Consider the following 21590-nt stretch of genomic DNA (forward strand, 5'->3'; position numbering starts at 1 on the left):
CAGAGAGAGAGAGAGGGAGACACAGAATCGGAAGCAGGCTCCAGGCTCTGAGCCATCAGCTCAGAACCCGACGCGGGGCTCGAACTCACGGACCGCGAGATCGTGAGCTGAGCTGAAGTCGGACGCTCAACCGACTGAGCCACCCAGGCGCCCCTTGAGTTCCTTTTTCAATATGGTGTGAAGTAGAGGTCAGGCTTCCTTCATTTGCATGTGGATATCCAGTAGTCTCTGTACCTTTTGTTATAAAGATTATTATTTCCCCATTGGATTGTTTGGACATACTCACTGAAAATCAATTTACTGTAAATGTGATTTCCCCCCTAGATTCTCAATTTTATTCCATTGATCTATATGTTTATCCTTATGTCTTGATGACCGTAGCTTTCCTGCAAGTTTAGATATCAGGAAGTATGTGTATTCCAACTTTGCTCTTTTTTAAGGTTGCAGTGGCTATTCTGGGTCTCTTGCATTTCCACATGAATTTTAGGATCAGCTTGTCAATTTATGCAAAGAAACTAACAGATTTTGACAGCAGTTGAATCTGTAGATTAATTTAAGGACTATCACCATCTTAACAATATTGCTTCCCAATCTTAAAACTGAGATGTCTTTCCACTTATTTAGATCTTTTAAAATTTCTTTCAACAATATTTTGTAGTTTACAGAGTGTAAGTTTTTCCCTTTTTTTGTTCAGATCAAAGTAACTTCTAATTTTCCTGATCAATTCTTCCTTGACCAATTAGTTGTTTGGGAGAGTGTTTTCTTATATTCATATACATGAGATCCTCAAAGTTTTTTCTGTTACTATTTTCCAATTGCATTCCACTTTTGTCAAAACGCATCCTTTGTATGTTTTTGATCCTTTCAAATTGATTAATGCTTCATCTGTGGTCTAGCATATGGGCTATCCTGGAGAGCATTCCATGTGTGCTTGAAAAGAATGTATATTCTGTTATTGGATATAGTGTTCTGTAAGTATCTATTAGGTCTGGTTGGTGTACAATTTTTTCAGGTCCTATTTCCTTGTTGATCTTTTGTCTACCAGTTACACCCATTATTGAATTTGGAATATTGACGTCTCCAACTATTATTGTTAAATTGTCTATTTCTCCTTTCACTTCTGCCAGTTTTGTTTATTGTATTTTGGTGCTCTATTGTTAAGTGCTGTGTATTTCCTGTTCCACCACAGCACACGCTCTACACTTTATTGAGAACTTGGCTTACTTGACTATGCCTCAATTTCCTTACCTGTCACATAGGAATCTTAATGGAAATTCCCAAAGGAGGAGGCTTTCTGTCCTTTTAGACTGACCTAGCTGGATCCATAGTTAGAGCATTGTCTTTAGATGGAGAGTGCTCTTCCCAGGCTCCTGTCTGTCTTGTCCCATAGTCAACCTGCACATATTCCTGAAAACACCATAGAGGCAGCTCCCTCAATCCTGAGCAAATGAAGCAAGTATTGGTCTCTGATTAAGGTTACTAGATTTAGCAAATAAAAATATAGGATGCCTGGGGCACCTGGGTGGCTCAGTCGGTAAAGCATCTGACTCTAGATTTCAGCTCAGGTCATGATCCCAGGGTGGTGGCTCTGCGCTGAGTGTGGACCCTGCTGAAGATTTTCTTTCTCTGTTCCTCTGCGCCTCCTCTGCTCTGCCTTCTCAGGTGCACTCGCTGTCTCTAAAATAAATTAAAAAACATATATATAAAGGATGCCTTCATTTGTTTAATTTGAATCATTTCTATGCTTCTGCATATGTACAATGAGATAAAATAAAAATATTACATGGGCATGTTTAAATTAAAAGTTATTCATTATTCATCTCAAATGATTTATAAATATCTATATTACATAACACTTCCTTTGATTATACTTCCTTGATGCTCTGACCCTCTTTAACAGTTCCCTGTTTTGAAGAATTTTCTTATAAAATTCCTTGCAGCCATAGTCTTTATTCCATTTACATTGTAACACAGTTTTTGTTACACATAATGTAGCCACATACAGTTTATTTCACATGCAATTTATTTTACTTTTTTGCCCATTCAAAATTAATTAATGAAAAAGTGCACTCAACATCAGCATATGAGCCAGCTGCTAACATTTATAGTTATGAAGTTTACCACTGTAAAATCTCTTCGATTTAGATGTGTCAAAGTATATAATGCCATCTTTCATGGCGTAGCTCGGTTTTCCGTTCTTTAGGATTATGTTGCATCACTTGATCACTGGTTTTTAAAAATGTTTTTCACCACAAAAAATGAATTATTGTCAATTTTTTATTCCATTCTTCTTCAGTACTACATATCATGAATTCACTTATTCCCATGCCGGAAAAATATTTAGTAGTATTCATGTAAAAAATTGGATTTTTCAAGAGATAGGATCCATTTAAAAAGATAGTCATGGCAAATGCAGTAATAATTACCCTCTTCAAATCAGAATTTCTTTCCTTTTCATAAGTAATGCCATGTCTAGTAAGAGCAACCTTAACACTTAAAGGATAAATTTTTCATCAGTTCTTTCTTTAAGCGGTTCAACATGTTCCTTTAAGCAATGGAGTACTTCAGTAACACTGTTTACTCTCTCTTTTTTAATTTGCATAAACCTTTTGCTAAAGAGACATTGAAAACTATGAACAAGAAATAAGTAGGCTTCACTCAGTGAATTATTTAAAAACTCAAGGACTTTGGGGCCACCAGAATTAAAGTATGATTTCAGTGCTTCAAAATAAACTGAAGGTTCTCTCAACTCTATCTATTAGAGAGAGCCAACAAGTTTTTGAATTTGGGAGAAATGAAGAAGACCGAATGCAAACAAAATCACAAAATTCTTTCATTGTTCTGCTCGAGCAGTGCTGAAGTAGGAGAACAATTGCATGACTATTACTTCAATGTCAACAGAAAGGGTATGGATGTGGTTTGAGTAACATTTTGCAGAGTATGGACAGGGCAACCAAAATCTCCCAGAGAATCATTCATCCCTAGCTTCAACTTTAAATAAAATTATTTGCATCTTTACACCAACATGTGTTTTCATATTGTTTCCATCAAAAGCAGTACAATTAAAAAAATGAACTCCTAATTCAATATGAGAGTTTTCTACAAACATCTGCTTTTGATTTCGAAGTCTTGTCTGGAAGGGATTTTACCGGTAGGACCCTTATAAGTCAGCTCTTTTCATGAAAAATATTGCACAAGCAACGGAACATCTTTTTCCCTCACTGTGATTACTTCCAATCATGGCTATGTTGTAAAAAAAATTTAAAAAAAGGTGAGGCATTTAGATCTCTGATAATCTCTGTAATAGTAAATGGAGCTATTACATTTTTTATTATTGCTGTAGATTTCATCCTGGCACTTGAAAATTTACTTGCAATTTTGGAATCCAAAAATACTTTTGGTAGCAGTATGTTCAAACAGACATTTGAGCTAAAAGACTGATAATGATATACAGGATGGGAAGCCATTACAATTTCTGCCATGATTATTTTATCTTCTTCAGCTGAATTTCTCTTAATCAAAAAATTCATTATTTTATCACTTCCTTTGGAAGTAGTTGAGGAAATTATACATCTCTTACGGTTAGCTGTCAGTACATGCTGGTTTATATCTGACTTTCAATTTTCCATACTGAATAACAATTGCATACTGTTCAAAGAGCTATAACAGGACATTTATTTCGTTTAATAAATGTCTATTGTTCAGAAAATTTATCACGAAATTTACACCTGTGTTTTGGCCTCTGGGGGTTCAAATATACACAAATAAAGAACGGGTAATAGCGACCATCCAGGAATTGAAAAGATTGCTAATCTCACGTCTTCCTCAGTATGTCTGTCAGTCATAAACACAAATTTAAAAAAAAATTAATGTTTATTTATTTTTGAGACACAGAGACACAGAGTGCAAGCAGGGGAGGGCAGAGAGAGAGAGAGAGAGCGAGAGACACAGAATCCAAAGCAGGTTCCAGGCTCTGAGCTGTCAGCACAGAGCCGGATGTGGGGCTCAAACCCACAAACCTTGAGATCATGACCTGAGCCGAAGCTGGATGCTCAACTGACTGAGCCACCCAGGCGCCCCACTCATAAACACAAATTTATATTTAACAGTAAACAGAGGTGATGTCGAAAAGATTGAGAATTTGTGGACCAACATCTGATGCAAAACGAGATGAGCTTCCTGATCCTTTGCAGGCGAGACCTGTACTTATTGGGCATAATCTTCCCAAACAAACCCAAAGCTGATCCTCTACAAGATTTTGGGAAGCCTGGTGTTCAGGAGCTGGCTGATTTTCAGAAGCAGGAGTGTTTAGAGATTGATGGATTTCTAGTTGTGTTAGTGCTGTCACTGGACTGGGACTGCTCTTGGCTGGCTGACTTTCAGGAGCGTGGCCACTGGAGCGAGGCACTCAGTGATTGGCTGCTGTCCGGAAACGTGGCGTTGTCTCTGGTGGGCCAACTTTCACAAACCAGGTCTCCCAAGTTATCTCTAACAGTGGTTACTTGTTAATGATTTGGGAGATTGACCAGAGAGCAGTCCTTTCTTTTCTTGGATATGAAAAAGAAGTAGTTTTTTAAAATATTTATTTATTTATTTGGAGAGAGAGAGAGAGAGAGAGAGAGAGAGAGAAAGCAAGTGAGGGAAGGTCAGAGAGAGGGAGAGAAAGAATCTCAAGCAGGCTCTGCACTGTCAGTGCTGAGCCCTGGGGTGGGGGGATGGGTGGTAGATTTCACCAACCCTGAGATAATGACCTGAGCTGAAATCAAGAGACGGATGCTGACCTGATTGAGCCACCCATTAAAACCCATTAAAACTAAATAAGTAGTTTTAATCCTCAGCCTCTTTCCATTCCAGACCCCCCCCTTTTTTTTTTGGTCATCCCTTAACCAAACCTCAGGAGGGACCTTAGGGATTGTGCAGATCTATATCTATGGAGATGCAATTTTTAGCTAGTGTTGCTGTTTACTTGATTTAAGGGCCAAAATCCGCGACAGAAAAGTGTCTTGCATTGCTGAATTCTTGTACTGTATTGAAAAACAATCTGATTATGGGATATTTAGGGCTTCTTGACACAGTCAATATAGGCTGCAGGACAGACTCGTGTACATGGTACGTCCTGAATGTACAGAATTCTTGGGCACGTCATCTCTGGTGGCTGAGGACAGAAATGTGCTTTCCTGAGAGCACCTGTCACCTCCGCCTTGCTCTCCACAGTCAGCCCGCACTGGGCCTGCGCTCCTGCTCTGCCCCAGCCAGAGCAGGCTCACCTGACCCACAGGCTTGCCAGCAAAGTGCCCCTCCATCCTGAAGACATCTGTGACCAGGCGAGCGTGCAATTTAAATTTTAATCTCAATGATGGAAGACGTTCTCAAGTGTGTGTGCTAGCCCTGTGAAGGGATACATTCTGCTATACCCATCACAGTCTTTTTGTGATGTAAATTTCAGTTCAAGGATTTAAGAATGTCCACCTTTTCCTTCTTCTTTTTCCTCCCCTTCCCTCTCCTTCTCCTTCCACTTGGTTTCCTTCCTTTTGCTCAGCCTTCAGTTCCCTTTTCCTGAATCTGCTGATTTTAGCAACTGACCTTTCATTTACTTTGTTGAGTCTATTTTTGCGGGTTTTTTTTTCTGTGAACACAAAATAGGCATGAACTAAGACATACTTCTAGTTTCAATCTCGTTAGAAGTTTCTTCTTCTTTTTCTTTCGTTATATTTTCCTCCTTTGGTGTGTATTCCTATTTTTTTAAAAAAATGTTTTTTTCAACGTTTATTTATTTTTGGGACAGAGAGAGACAGAGCATGAACGGGGGAGGGGCAGAGAGAGAGGGAGACACAGAATCGGAAACAGGCTCCAGGCTCTGAGCCATCAGCCCAGAGCCCGACGCGGGGCTTGAACTCACGGACCGCGAGATCGTACCTGGCTGAAGTCGGACGCTTAACCGACTGCGCCACCCAGGCACCCCTGTGTATTCCTATTTTGAATACTCTTTTCATAAACTCTTGTTGACATTTTTCTCTTTCTTTAAACAAAGTGAGGTGGATTCTGTTTTTAAAAATTCTACTTTCTTTCCTGCTTTATCAAGTAGATGTTTTCTAATCCCTCTCTTTGGGGTTCTGGCTGAGCATTGTCTGTGGAATGAAAATGAGTTGGGGCATCAGATGCAGGACCTACAAGGGGTCATTACTTTGGTATAATTTATTCTCTACATTTGTTGAAGTTGCTGCAGTCCACTATTCTTTTTTTTTCAAAGTTTTATTATTATTATTATTATTACTATTATTTTGAGAGAGAGTGAGAAAGCGCGCGCACAAGTTGGGGAGGGTCAGAGAGAGAGAGGGAGAGAGAGAGTATCCCAAGCAGGCTCTGCACTGTCAGTACAGAGCCGGATGTGGGGCTCGAACTCACAAACCATGAGGTCATGACCTGAGCCGAAATCAAGAGCTGAACGCTGAACCAGGGCTGAACTGACTTAGCCACCCGGGTGCCCCTGGTCCACTGTTCGAGATCCAGATTTTATTTTGTCCTGTCCCCATTCTAGTTATGTTGTATGTTCCCGGCGCTAGTTTTCTTTTTTTTTATCAGATAGAATCACTTCCCTGCTGTGTTTTTCATTTAAAAGGATAAGTTAAACTACACCCTGGCCTCTTTCATACGGGTATAGGAGTCATTTGTGGGATGCTGACAGCCATCACCTCTATTTTTCAGTGTTCTTGACTTTCACTAATCTGAGGAGATGCCAGGAAAGTGAACCCAGTTGTTTTTGTGGTCTCCCACACCACAAAATATAATCCTTCAAAGTTGGACAGTATCTCCTCATTCTCTGTGACATAACTCCACATTTTTCTTTCTAAAATGGAGTTGTTTCTTTAATCTTTTGCTACAGTTATGATTCCACTTGTCTTTTACCTGGAAAAACTATCTCATGAAATGTCTCAAATATGAGTGAGAACTTTCCCTCAGTTTGGGATTTTTGACCATTTCCTTCATATTTTTTTTTTCTGTTCATCTGAATACTTTAGTAGAGGTCAGAGACAGTTCAGATTATGTGCTTTCAGAATCATCAGATCCCGAAGGCTCTACTGGCCTTTGCTATTACTACAAACCTCAATATATGTTTATGATAGAAACTATAGGTTGTTTTAAATTTGTAACTTTCTTATATGTTACATTTACTATTTCCCGTATATTTTCTCTCAGAATTGATCTTAAAAATCTTTTAAGAGAAAATGCCTTGTTTTCCAGAAACGGGGGTAATTGCGTCAGGTTTAGAGGAAGATGATGTTGCTACCAAGTTGGAAACCGGGGCAGGAGGTGAGGGAAAGAGGCCATCCTGAGTCTGAGATGCGCCATCAGGATTAATTATAGACATATCTGTGATGGTGATTTTGACAAGGAACAGGCAAATTTTTTCTAAGAGGGGTGGGATAACTTGTTAGACCTTGCAAGCCATATGGTTTCTGTCACAGCTGTTCAACGCTGCCACTGTTTCCTGAAAGCAGCCAGAGACAGGATGAGAGCAGTGTGTGTTTCATTACAAATAGAGCTGGTGAGGCAGATTTGGCTCTTGGACTATGGGTTGCTGACTCCCGATTTAAGCAATAATTTTTGAATTGTGACTATTTAGTAATTAGTAAAAAAACTTAATGTTTGAATATTAACAGCTCATATATATACACATAAACATATATATGCATATGCATGTACATATATTTACATACACACATTTATACATACGTGTGTGTGTGTGTGTGTGTGTGTGTGTGTGTGTTGTTGTTGTTGTTGTTTCTATATACCTAGTTCCAAGCTCTACTCTAAGCCTGGCATATACTTGGAACTCAGTAAGTACTGGCTTTACATATGAGTAAATAAATGACTATCAATCTGTTCTCTGTTGTTCACATTACTTGGAATGATTATTGACATGCCTTTCTTGCCTTTTCCTTACCAGGCTTAAGTTGTGGGAGCTTTTTGAGTGTCAAAGTTTATTTTAATGTAATGCATGCATGTGAACTTCATTTCTAGTCCATCCTGTACATTCGCTGTTTGGAAACCCGCGTCCTTTGGTCTCCCCCAACCTTCCCCTCGTGCCCCACTTCAGACCTTTTACGCCTATTCCCTCCCTACACCTCGCTGTACATTTGGCTGCAGGAATTTTCCTAAATTATTGCCATACAGATGGAGAACAAACTTTCTTTAAATTTTCAAAATGTTGAGCTTTTAACAAGTTAGTTTTTAAAATTTTTATTCATTTATTTTGAGAGTGAGAGCAAGTGTGAGCAGGGGAGGGGCAGGGAGAGAGGAGGAAGAGAGAGAGAGAGAGAGAGAGAGAGAGAGAGAATCCCAAGCAGGCTCCACACTGTCAGAGCAGAGCCTGACACAGGGTTCAAATTCACGAACCATGAGGTCATGACTTGAGCCGAAATCAAGAGTCAGATGCTTAACCGAATGAGCCACCTGGGTGCCCCTGAGGTTTTTAAAGGCTATCTACACTCTCTAACCAAACACTTAGTGGGCATTGTCTCCAGTGCATGGAATGCCATTCATTCTCCTCCCATGGGAGAAATGCCAATATTGTGTTTTCGAGGCCCAGTAAACTCCTCCGATATTTCCCATTTTTATTGTCTATCTTTCTCACCTTTTATGACGTCTGGATGATGCTTTCATCCAGAGAGATTACTTAGTCACATCAGTTTCCTTGCTGTCTACTTTGACAGAGAAATAAGCTCTCGATAGCTCCTCCTTGACTTACCTAGCCCCTTGGACATGAGTATTTACTGGCTTCACTATCTTATTCCCTTAGTGAAATAACCATTTGTGCAACCTGGCCCCTCCCACCAAGAGGGAAAACTCCTCAGCTTCAGGCCTTCCAGTGGTACCCTGGGAATAAGCTCTTGGTCCCTCAGTCCCCATAGAGAATGTTCTTCTCTCCCAGAGTTACCTGAAATTCCATGAAAGCTGCTCTCTTTGGGATAGACCCCAATATTCCCAGTTAGATCTGGGGCCTCCCAGATGCTATCACAAGAGACATCACTATCAGCATCTGTGTCAGGTGCGTATCTGCCTAGGGTGTGCACAGACGAAGTTGTTGGCTCAGGAGAATGAAATCAATGCGGGATACTTTGTCCAGCAAATCTGAGAGGTCTCTGGTTCCCTGCAATTGTCACAAAGGACCTCAATCTGATTATACTTGAAGACCCTTATAGTTTCTGAATCAAAGCGTAGATCATGCTTTAAGGAAGTCACTTCATGGGGCGCCTGGGTGGCGCAGTCGGTTAAGCGTCCGACTTCAGCCAGGTCACGATCTCGCGGTCCGTGAGTTCGAGCCCCGCGTCAGGCTCTGGGCTGATGGCTCAGAGCCTGGAGCCTGTTTCCGATTCTGTGTCTCCCTCTCTCTCTGCCCCTCCCCCGTTCATGCTCTGTCTCTCTCTGTCCCAAAAATAAATAAACGTTGAAAAAAAAAATATTTAAAAAAAAAAAAAAAAAAAAAAAAAAAAAGGAAGTCACTTCACACCCCGACCAGTTTATTTGACTGGCTGGGCATGTCGACTGGCATACCTTTAGGCATCAAGACTGGGTTTTCGAGGTATGCCCATACTCCCTCAGGTTGCAGGGGGTGACTCCGTAAAGACAGCATCCTGTTCATCTGGGGAACATTCCAGCTGTACAGGACTTCCTGCTCAGCCTCTATAAGGCTCTTCCCTCGCTACACAGTTGCCTTTGCTACTGCCTGGATCTACCTTGCTGCTCTCAGCACATGTCCCCATTTGCAGTCCAAGCAGGGCCCCAGTAATAATAGTTCAGGGTATTTCTCAAGATTTTTTGAAGACCTACTGTTTTCTGCTATGTTCTTGGGGCTCCAAACATGCATAATCATACCCTAGCCTTCTGAACTGAACTTATCACTCAGGGATAGCCCTTTGCTTCAGGGTACCCCACTGTGGTTCTTTCTGAAGGGTATGGGAAGTACCTCTGAACATGTAGTGGGCATCAGAACCCCCCGGAGATCTTGTTAACCATGCAGACGTGTGAAGTCCAGCTCCAGAGTGGCTGAGTCAGTCTGTGTGGACTGAGACATGGGAATCTGCATTCTAACAACCCCTCAGCTGATTAGGATGGAGGTGGTCCAGGGATCATGTATTTAAAAATGCTGAATAGACTGATCCAGGGGCCCCAGGGAGTGAAAGACTTTGCCTTCAGTGATGCAGAGGCTGGTGCAGGTAAAGAAGTCCCTGGATCTTTACCAACTGGGTAAATCCCATCTGTTATCCTCTTAGCATCTTTAGATGCAGACAGTATTGGGGTCTCTGGGTGGCTTAGTCAGCTAAGCATCCAACTTTGGCTCAGGTCATGATCTCGCAGTCTGTGAGTTTGAGCCCCGTGTCAGGTTCTGTGCTGACAGCTCAGAGCCTGGAGCCTGCTTCAGATTCTGTGTCTACCTGTCTCTGCCCCTCTCCCACTTACGCTCTGTCTCTCTGTCTCTCTCAAAAACAAATAAACTTAAAAAATATTTTTTAAAAAGAAGCAAACAAAAAAAAAATAAAAAGAGGCAAACAATATTGAGAAAATATCTGAATAGTTTTTTCTCTCCCTATTCCAAGTCTGAAAGAATAGCTGCCCTCAGCCCTGGTGGGTCAGGATGACTGGTCCTGGGTGCACCGACCCTGTGCAAGGAAGAGCTTCATGGACCTAAGGAGGAGCTGAATTTATTCCTGTGCCATGGTATAGTTCTTGGAGTAGTTGGAACTTTAGAGGGTAGAGGTGGGACACTTTAGCACTCAGAGAAGTGCAGGGCTAGTCAGAGCTCCGTGGGACCATAGACGAGCTTGTCTTAGGATACTGTAAGGATAATTGCTTTTGGTTTGGAAAAGCAGAATAGCTTTCCTCACTACCAATGACCCAGCTCATTTGGTCTGACTGTTGTATTGATTGGCTGGTGTCTCTGTATGTGGGTTATAGATGTAGGGTCCTGAACGAAATAGAGGAAGCTGTGGTCTGATACAGAGTATATATAATCTAAAATAATGATAGGCAGTAACAGGCAGACAGGCAATGTGGTCCAGGCCGAGGCCAGGATCGGCATGCTGACCAATATCCAGATGGCTGGATAAACCACAGGGGGGTGGCGGAGAGGGAGAGGGGCTAAAAGATGAAATTAGAACCCCTCACAGGAGTCAGATGAGCAAAAGGGGAAGAAAGCCAGTGAATGTGCCCGGAGGAAGTGTTGTCATCAGATAAAGCCTACCATCGGAGAGCAGCTTAAGTTATGTATTAGGAAATCTTATCTCAGGAGAGTGGTCTGGAGACACAGACCAACTGTAGCGATACGGCCGGAACAACGGCCAGGGAGTTGGCATCTAGAAAGCTGCCCGCACAGAGTGCTAGTGTTTGGTGGAGGGTCGACGTGCTTCATGTATGTTAGGCAGGGTATGATACAGGAGCAGCTGGCCGTGCAAGGCCAGGCGGAATCATCAGGCAGAGGTCCTGAACTTGGGATGGGTTTGATTCTGCCGATGGGGCCGGGGGACTGAAAGGGATGGGTGCGAACCTGGGAATGGGGCAAAGCACTCACTCAAGTCAGGCGTGTCAGTTCTGTCATTGGATCAGTTTTTCTAAAGCACACCAATGCTGAACTTTCTCCCCACTCCCACCCAGTTTGGACAGTTCCGTCTTCTGCTTCATAACGCTGCCTGCCCTAGAGTATTCCAAAGAGCCCCTGGAATCTACACTTCTTGTCTTGTTAATCATCTTAAAGTTCACAGCTGCTGAGAACAAAATCTTCATTGATGTACAGCCTCATTTACTTCTGCTTTCTGCCTCTGTCATGTTGTAGTTCACTAGCTTACTGTAAATCTCATGAAAATTGCTTGTAATCTTTTACCAGCTGCTGTTCTCCATTCATTCAATACTGACTTGTGGGAGTTCACTATTGCACTCAGGTTTTAGGTGGCAGCCCATTAGAGTCAATTGAGAGTTCACCTTTTCCCTCCTTGGCTTCCCTAATGAATAGAAAAGTCATATTTATATGTCAAGGGGGATACCTGGGATTTGAAATTCTGATCTCCTGAGCTGAGAGCTAAAGCATTAAACCCATGTATAAATTTTCCCCTCATTTTTTTTTTTCGATTTTTTAGGACAGTTTCTTTCCTGAGAGGCTTGAAGGGTATCTTTGAGGAGCTAGCTGAAGGAAATCATGTTTGGATGAGGGTAAACCTTTTTATTTCTCCCACTGGAGCTCAGCAGCCCATACTTGTAATCTTTCATTGGGAAGTCATACCTGTTGTTTGGACATGGGCTGGTTCATGATCTGTGAAGGTTGGAAGAGAAGTAGAGTCAATGATTAAGTGCTTGCAGATATATGGTACATTGTTTTATTCATTTCAGTAGCTTTACTGAATATCTACTCTGTGCCAGGATGTGGTTAGGTATAAGAAATTCAAATGTCAACAAGGGGAAATGCATTTGGGTGTGGAATATTAATTGTGGGCCTCTAAACACAAGCTACTCTGCTATTGCCCACGTGTTATACATTTCTTGTTTTTTCTTTTGTTAATGTTTATTTATTTTTGAGAGAGAGAGAGAGAGAGAGAGAGAGAGAGAGAGACAGAACATGAGCAGGGCAGGGGGAGAGAGAGAGAAGACACAGAATCCGAAGCAGGCTGCAGGCTCTGAGCTATCAGTACAGAGCCTGACGCCCGGCTCAAACTCATGAATCGTGAGATTGTAACCTGAGCTGAAGTCAGACGCTTAACTGACTGAGCTATCCAGGCATCCCGCATTTCTTATGATAACCTTGTGAAGTGCTGCTTTTTTTTCAAAATAATTTTTCATGACAGTTAAAAAAGTGTATATAAGTCAACATGAAATTTTAATGATAGATAACCCAAGACCCAGAATTTCCATAATACAGAGAAATTATTGTACTTTTGCTTCACACTATATATTTATATTTATTTCTATCTCCATCTCGATGTATACATATATCTATATCAGTATCCTTTTTGTGATAAGAAGAACATTACACAACACAAATATGTTCATCAGCAGTAAAAGTATATATGTATATGTGCAAGTTACATTATCTTTATGCAATTAACATGTTTGCAACAATGCAAGTAAACGAACCAAAGCAAATATGAACCACTATGGATGGATCTCAAGTGTCACAATGAGTGAAAAACAATACCTTTTATTAGATGAGGTGCATAGAATGGTTTCATATATATAAAGATTTAAAATAAGGAAACAACATTGTTTGGGGTTACTTTCAAACAGGATTAACTATATAAATATGGAATCGATTAATTATAAGAAGTTCAGGGAATAGTTACCTCAGCAGGGGAGGGTAAGGGACGCAGGTGGGAGGGATAAATGGTGAGTTTCAAAGGGACTGATGTGTTTTATTTCTTAAGTTTAGTGAGGGGTGGATATGATATTATTTTATTATTGTAATTTAAGAAAAAGCCTTTTATAGGAATGATATTTTCATAACAAATAAAAGACAGGCTGAACTGTGAGTTTTGTTCCTGTTTATATGACTCAAAGCCGGTGGGCTATAATGTGCTAATAGTCAGTCGTGGGCAGGGGGAGGGCAGCAAAGCTGTCAGGGAAACTTAGAGCCAAGAGGTGATGGTTTCCCTTTTGAGCCTTTGCTATCTGTGTGACCTTTACCAGGCCTCTTAATCTTTGGGTCTCAGTCCCTTTACTATAAATTGATTCTCCTGTTCTCTTCTTTAAGAAACTGAACCCTGGCAATAATGGTTGATATCTCTGCAATGTGATGTAATACCTATTACAACTTCTCAAAGCCTGTCTGAAAAATGTGTTTATTTTCCCAGGAATATACCCATAATCTTTGCCGATTTAAAAAAAAAAATAGGTTGATGTAGTTATTTTGAGAGAGACAAAGAGAGTGTGAGCAAGTGGGGGAGGGGCAGAGAGACACGTAGAATCTCAAGCAGGTTCCACGCCTTCAGCACAGAGCCCTGTGCAAGGCTTGAACCCAACAACTGTGAGATCGTGACCTGAGAAGAAATCAAGAGTTGGACGCTTAACCGAGTCACCCCGGGGCCCTTGCTGATTTTTTTTAAATTCGTTTCATCAAAAATCTCTGAAACACAATGTAGAGGACTTCTGGTGGCAATAGCATCTGGATTGAAGCACAAGCTGTCTACCTCTGTCTTCCTCCTCTATTGATGACCACGCCGATCAATTTTCTCCCAAAATTTAGAACTTCAGTGTTCTTGTCTGCAGTATTTCTCTCTACCCCAACTCCCGTCTTTATCATCAGTGGTTCCATCATCCAAGATCATGAAATATCTAACAATCTGGTTTAAGTTTCTTTGAACCTCGGTCTCCTCACCTTCATCAGAATTTCTCACTGCATTTCAGCCACTCCTTTCAACAGTCTGTTTCTGGAGATTGTATTCCTTTTCTTCCATCTCATTTGCTCAAATACCCTCTGGATCATCCTCATAAAGCCTTCCAGTCAACGACATCACTGCTGTCTTACAATCTGCTAAAATCCTCTGGCTTTCTTTTGCTGCTATTCACCTGGTTTATCATGGAAGCACCTTCCACTAGTTGCCTCCTTCTACCATTTCAGATGCCTGGCAAAACCTACAATATGCATTGTCAAATGTGGGAGTGTTCTAGATGGAGAGAACAGTATACGCGATATCTCTGCTTAGGAGGTTCAAACCACACAAGCACCTGACCACACATGTGAACATTCAGCCCAGCCCCAAAACCTAACCACTGTAAAACCCCACTAGTTTCCTTTCCTTTCTCTCTCAAGCCATTTTTGGAACGAATTAGAGGTCTGCTCTTCTCTTCCCAGAAGGCTTCATTACACAAGTTAATAAATCTTTTCATACCCTCTTGGGGTGTGTGTGTGGTGTCATTAATCTCAATGTCTGAGCCAGATTTTTGTTGAGGTCCATCTGTGTCACTAAGGTGGCCACAAAAAAGTGGGCTCAAAGGGGCATTCCAGAGATGATGTGGTGTGGTATCTTGGTGTATATATGGTGTGGTATCTTGTGGATCATGGTGAGGGTATTGGATGGTTTTTTCTTTTCTTTTCTTTTCTTTTCTTTTCTTTTCTTTTCTTTTCTTTTCTTCTATGTGAGAATTTAAAGCATTTACTTTGGTTGCTGAAGGAAAGTTGACTGTAGGGACATAAGAGTAAAAACAGCGAGAACAATGGTACCAGTTCAGCTAAGAGATGACCGTGGCTTGGCCTACAATGGAAGCAGTGTACAGCGAGGTATACTTTGAAAGTTAGACCCAAGAGGAATACTGAATATTTCAACAGTGGAGGATACTGGGAACAGAGAGCAGTTTTAAGGTTAGGGTGAGGGTAATCAAGAGTTTTGTTTTTGGCAAGTTGAATTTGAAATGCCTGCTAGACATTCACATAGATATGCAGAGTATTCACTTAGACACAGGAGTCTGGAGCTCAGAGTCAGGAGCAAAATTCTGAGCATAGGCTAAAACTGCGTTGAAAATTATATATAAAGGCAGTGACCTCTATCCAAAGGAAATTTGCATATCAAATGGCAGCCTAACATACGTTAATAACATACATAGAATTCTTTTTTTGAAAACATTTTTTTTTTTTCAACGTTTATTTATTTTTGGGACAGAGAGAGACAGAGCATGAACGGGGGAGGGGCAGAGAGAGAGGGAGATACAGAATCGGAAACAGGCTCCAGGCTCTGAGCCATCAGCCCAGAGCCTGACGCGGGGCTCGAACTCACAGACCGCAAGATCGTGACCTGGCTGAAGTCGGACGCCCAACCGACTGCGCCACCCAGGCGCCCCTGAAAACATTTTTTAAATGTTTATTTATTTTTGAGAGAGAGAGACACACACACAGGATCCAAAGCAGGCTCCAGGATCTGAACTGTCAGCACAGAGTCTGATGCGGGGCTCAAACTCAGGGACTGTGAGATCATGACCTGAGCCGAAGTCGGATGCTTAACCCACTGAGCCACCCCCGCGCCCCTACATTGGATTCTCTTGTGACTACATTTTGTGGAATATTGACAATGTTGTAAAACCATGTACTTACAAAAATTTGAGGTCAAGTTTAAATGTCTCTGTCTTTTCTTGATACTAATCTGGCCGTATTTCTTGACTTTTCCAGTTATATTTTATAAGATAGGCTTTTATAAATATCTGTATTTAAAGACCTTAAAATTTAGCACAATTCTAAAGCTACCCCTATTAAAGGATAAATAGGGGCCATAGTGCCCATGAAAATGAAGGATTGTGTCAGAATTTTATGGAAAAGAAAAACTAAAAGACTTCTGTTAGTCAGTGTTTTGCTTTCCATTGCTGTTGTCAATTAGTTGTTCAGAATTCTATCTGTTCTCGGTTTATGGTCTCCAGTATGTCTCCACTGGGGGAGATTAAAATGTTTTCCTCTTTTTTTTGGATTGGTACTACTGTATTCTTGCATTAATAGGAAGTGATGAGGAAGCATAAGGCAAGCTGACACCTTGCAAACCATCCCCCCCACCTCGTGGGATATGTGTGATATTCCTCAGGCACTCCTGGCTGCCCAAGAACAGGAAAGGAAAGAAAACAAATGTGTAACTGATAGAGATCACAGTCATGCAGGACTTGAGTCTCCATCCGTTTGCAACTATTTGAATGATTTACAAGAAAAAAAAGCAAGCTCCAGAAACCTGTCGACTCCGTTTCCTGGAGCCCTAACATCACCCTCCCCTCCATAGTGATGTGGGGAACAAAGGCAAGGAAAAAATGTAGATACAATTAAATATCTTTATAACCTGCAGCCCATTGACACATACTTGAGGTAGGCAGAGTATAACATTTCTCCGGGAACTCCCTACTGTCTTCATGTTAATGTCTTGCTAGAGGAAAAACAACCTTAGCTCCCTAATAGGGAGGCCTCAGGTATCTTAGGAGTCCTCTTTAGCATATGAAGGTCCTTTTGGAAACCTGCCTTTTGCCTTTACCTCTCCCAACTCCATAGTATATAATCTGTCACTCTTCACAACCCCAGTGCAGCTCTTTCTGCCCAAGGGTCCTGTCCCCAGGCTTTAATAAAATCACCTTTTTGCACCAAAGACATCTCAAGAATTCATTCTTGGCCATTGGCTCCAGACCCCACCACTACTCCAGAACTGCATCAGGAAGTATCATCTGCTCCTGTATAATAACAACTTAACTAAATGAAATAGGGTCTAAGCGTAAGGAAAAATTAATGCCAACTTCTCAGAAGAAAGCACCTTGGCTGGTTCTGCAGCTCAGATGGTAGTTTTTAACTTTTTGTTTTTTCCTTTGTTGCTCAGTTTGTTTTTAAAATAAAAAAGAGTACATTTACCTATGCTCTGCCTTCCTGATATAGCAAGTGTACAAAATCAATATTCAAAAGGAGAACAGGGGCACCTGGGTGGTGCAGTCGGTTAAGCGTCCGACTTCAGCCAGGTCACGATCTCACTGTCTGTGAGTTCGAGCCCCGCATCAGGCTCTGGGCTGATGGCTCAGAGCCTGGAGCCTGTTTCCGATTCTGTGTCTCCCTCTCTCTCTGCCCCTCCCCCGTTCATGCTCTGTCTCTCTCTGTCCCAAAAATAAATAAACGTTGAAAAAAAAAATTAAAAAACAAAACAAAACAAAAAAAACAAAACAAAAGGAGAACAAAAATTGTGGGATATTTTCATATGTAGGCAATCTTTGATGAGGACTCATTGGTAGAATGGTAGCCCTTCTTATTACTATTCATCTGTTCTCACAGATGAATGAAGCAAAAATCATCATGTGGAATGGAATACATTGGTTTGCTTTAAATTTTATGTAACTGTATCAGGACTATCCACTCACATGCCTTTGTGCTTTATTTGTGAAACTCACAATGTAGGGAATCCTGTTAGGGCAGCTATTACAATGTGACCTGTCTCTCTTCTACGTGCATCAGGATTTCATTCAATATTCCTAGGTATGTGGAAATGAATGTGGTAGGGTGATTGTATGCTTATTCTCTGGCTTTTGGGAAGTGTTGATTATGTATTGACAAAGAAAATGTTAAGTGATTTAATTCCTTATTGGAAATTGCATACATTACAAGAGGAAAAACGATCTCATAGGTCAGGCAGTAAAATAAGCCAGTAAATTTTAATGTCAATTAATTATAGCATGATCCTTATTACCCTCAAAAGTACAAACCGTTGAGAGAAGAAATGGAACTTTAAGGAATAGAAGGGCTAATACATGTGACCAAACAGATTTAAATGGTCCTAAAGGTTTATCTTTGGCCATCAAATAAAACCCCTATTCTAACTAATTGGATTTAGCCCAGAATTATAATTATGTTCGATCAAAACTCTGAATATAAAACTGTCAAACAAATAAATGAAACTAATTCACAAATTACCTGAAATCATAACCCTGTGTTGGTCTGGGGACTCAAGTGTTTCATTAGAGGTAGAAGAACCATAGTTTTTTGTTGGCCGTGCTCATGACTCTGACAGAATAATCTTTCAAAATTTAGCCCAATTTTGGTCTATTTGTTTCTAGTCAATTCCGCATGTAGATAATCAGAGCTGGAGATCGGATTCGGCCATGATTCTTAAGCCTGAAGACTCATTTAAAATAAAGTTATTGTCCATCCTCTATGGACTTCCCATTCCTCTTTTCTCAATTTAATGAAGAAGATGCATGAAATAGGTCGAGTCAGAAGGCCATCCTCTTAATCTGATCCTTATTCCTGGACCGCCTCCCATTTCTGACAGAAGGATATCAATGAGAAATGTTAGGAAAAGGATTGATGCTGAGATTTTATCTCCCTCTAAGATTGTCTCCTCAGAGGTAGATATTTCCTGTGTATACCCAATGTCCCAGGTAATTATTAATAGTTTTTCCTTTCACTCACAAATATAACTTGGTTTGGAAGGCAGATTATACAGTCACTCCATTTCTAAGTTGTTTCTCATAACTGATTCACTTTGAAACAGGTTTTGTCTGAGTTTATCACTTTTCTTGTCAGAGTTTCCCTACAGTGCTGAGGAACCTCAATACACTCTGACAGTCTCACTGTTAGCAATGACTTCCTTTACAGTTTAGATCAACAGGCTTGGCATGCTTATGCTGTTTGTCTGCCTATCCATGCAATAGCATACCAAGAGTTGCCAGATTTTCACCTTGCAATATCCATACCCAACCATGAAGCCGAAGCTAAACATTTTATGTATTATTTTGGAAGTACCAACTTCTGGTCTAAATTCCTGTATTAAAAAAAAACCAAAAATAACATTTATTTGTTTTTGAGAGAAAGAGAGAGGTAGAGCATGAGCAGGGGAGGGGGAGAGAGAGAGGGAGACACAGAATCTGAAGCAGGCTCCAGGCTCTGAGCTGTTTGTTAGCGCAGAGCCCGATGCGGGGCTCGAACTCACGAACTGCGAAACCATGACCTGAGCTGAAGTCGGACGCTCAACTGACTGAGCCACCCAGGTGGCTCTAAACTCCTGTATTACTAATGAGAAATCTATATTACACATACATCTAAATATATAGCAAATTGAAGTTCTTTTACTGATATGGTGAGTAATCTCCTAAAGACCAACCCTACTATTGGTCTGGACAAAAAAAAAAAAAAAAAAAAAGAAGAGAAAAGAATGAACAAATTTCTGGAGGGAAGTGGACACTTGGGAGGAGGAAACTACTCAGGGTGATTTCTCCATTTGTGTAGCTTTTAGCATGAAAGCTATCCATAGCTCGTATAGCATTGCGTAGCTAAAACTCTAGTAGTCTTTCCGAAGGATAGGAATTAGAGCAATGCAGCAGCTGGAAGTTGAGGAGAGGGAAAAGGAGATAGAGATATAGATAGAGATGATAGAGATAGAGATAGAGATAGATAGAGATAGAGATAGATGGAGATAGACATGTAGAGAGAGAAGGGGACCAAACTCTGCTCATTCTGCCAAGGTCTCCAGCGGACGCATGGCCTTGGTCGCTGGGCCAGATTGCAAGGAGCCCAATGAAGGAGAAAGAACTGAAATGAGATCTGAGCTGCTCCTGAAGAAATGTCTGCAGTTTGAGTCCATGCAAATTAATTGTCTGCTAAAATGAACAAATAGACCAAAACACATTTTTTACAGAATTTGCCAGAATCCAGTTTCCACACATAACATTCCCGATGTCTAGGATATGGCCCACAACTCCAAAGAAACAAGAAAATGTAAACCAGTCTCAAGAGAGAAGAAAACATTCAACAGAATCCAACTGTGAGATGACCCAGATGGAATCCACAGTAAAAGACTCTAAAATAGCTGTTAAGCTATGCTCAGTGATGTAAAGGAAAACATATTCACATTGAATCAAAGAAATATAAACTGTATAAGAAGAACCAAATATAATTTCTAGAACTGAGAAATGCAGTATCTGAATTAGAGATTCACTAGATGGCTTCACAGCAGAAGAGAGGTGACAAAAGAACGAATCTATGCATATGAAGATAGATCATTAAAAATAATTCAGTCTGAAGAACAGAGAACCAAAAAGATGGAACAAAAATCGCAAAGACTCAGGTACTTTGGGGCCAGTATCAGATATCCTAACATGCATGCACGTTTGGTTTGGGAAGGAGAGAAGGACAGAACAGGGCAGAAAATAATATTTGAAGAAATAATGACCAACTGAAAGCAGAAGGTAATTCTCCTCAGTGATGGGGATTTTCAACGTCCAGAACTGGACAGGGGAAGAGGCAAATCTCATACCGCAGACAGTATGGGCACAGAACACATGTAGCTGCATTATCCCACAGAACTTCTTCGTGTTTAGCAGACTATCTGGTGTAGAACATATCACAAGGGGAGTGCCTGGGTGGCTCCGTGGGTTAAGCGTCCAACTTTGGCTCAGGTCATGATCTTGCAGTTCCTGGGTTCGAGCCCCGCATTGGGCTTTGTGCTGACAGCTCAGAGCCTGGAGACTGCTTCAGATTCTGTGTCTCCCTCTCTCTCTCTGCCCTTCCCCCCACTCTCTCTCTCTCTCAAAAATAGACATAAAAAAAATAAAAAAACATATCACAAGGAAGCAAAGTTTTCTGTGAAAATCAATTCCTTATGGACTGCTACTCAAAGACTATACTTTATGAAAGTGCATAAGCCAAGCCTTAGGGAGTCTTAACCCAACCTGGAGGCATTTGATACGATTAACAAAGAGGTGCAAAGGGGCCTCAAACAGAGGGATTTTGCTTTCCACTCAGAGGGATGAGGAAGGCTTGGGGTCCCAAAGAGCTTGTAGATCCATGAATTAGAGGGGAAAGAGAGTTCCCAGCACTTTTTTCCCTAAAAAAGTTCCATCTCCCTGTCTTCCTTCTTTAGTTACACCATCGCCATCACATTAAGTCATCTTGAGATAACGATAAGTGGAACTTCGTGTATAGAGGTCATTATAACTAATTAAGATATGTGGATGCAATTTATTTTCTTTCTATTTACTCTGCTAGTCCTTTTTTCTTTTTTATCCACGTAATAAAAATTATCAGGGTAAATATTTTCCTGTGGTGAATTTCCATCTTCCTTTCTGCACCCTACCTTAATTGAGATTTTAAATCTCCCCTTTTATAT

The sequence above is a fragment of the Leopardus geoffroyi genome, chromosome D2, assembly GCF_018350155.1.
Source record: "Leopardus geoffroyi isolate Oge1 chromosome D2, O.geoffroyi_Oge1_pat1.0, whole genome shotgun sequence".
Classification (NCBI taxonomy): domain Eukaryota; kingdom Metazoa; phylum Chordata; class Mammalia; order Carnivora; family Felidae; genus Leopardus; species Leopardus geoffroyi.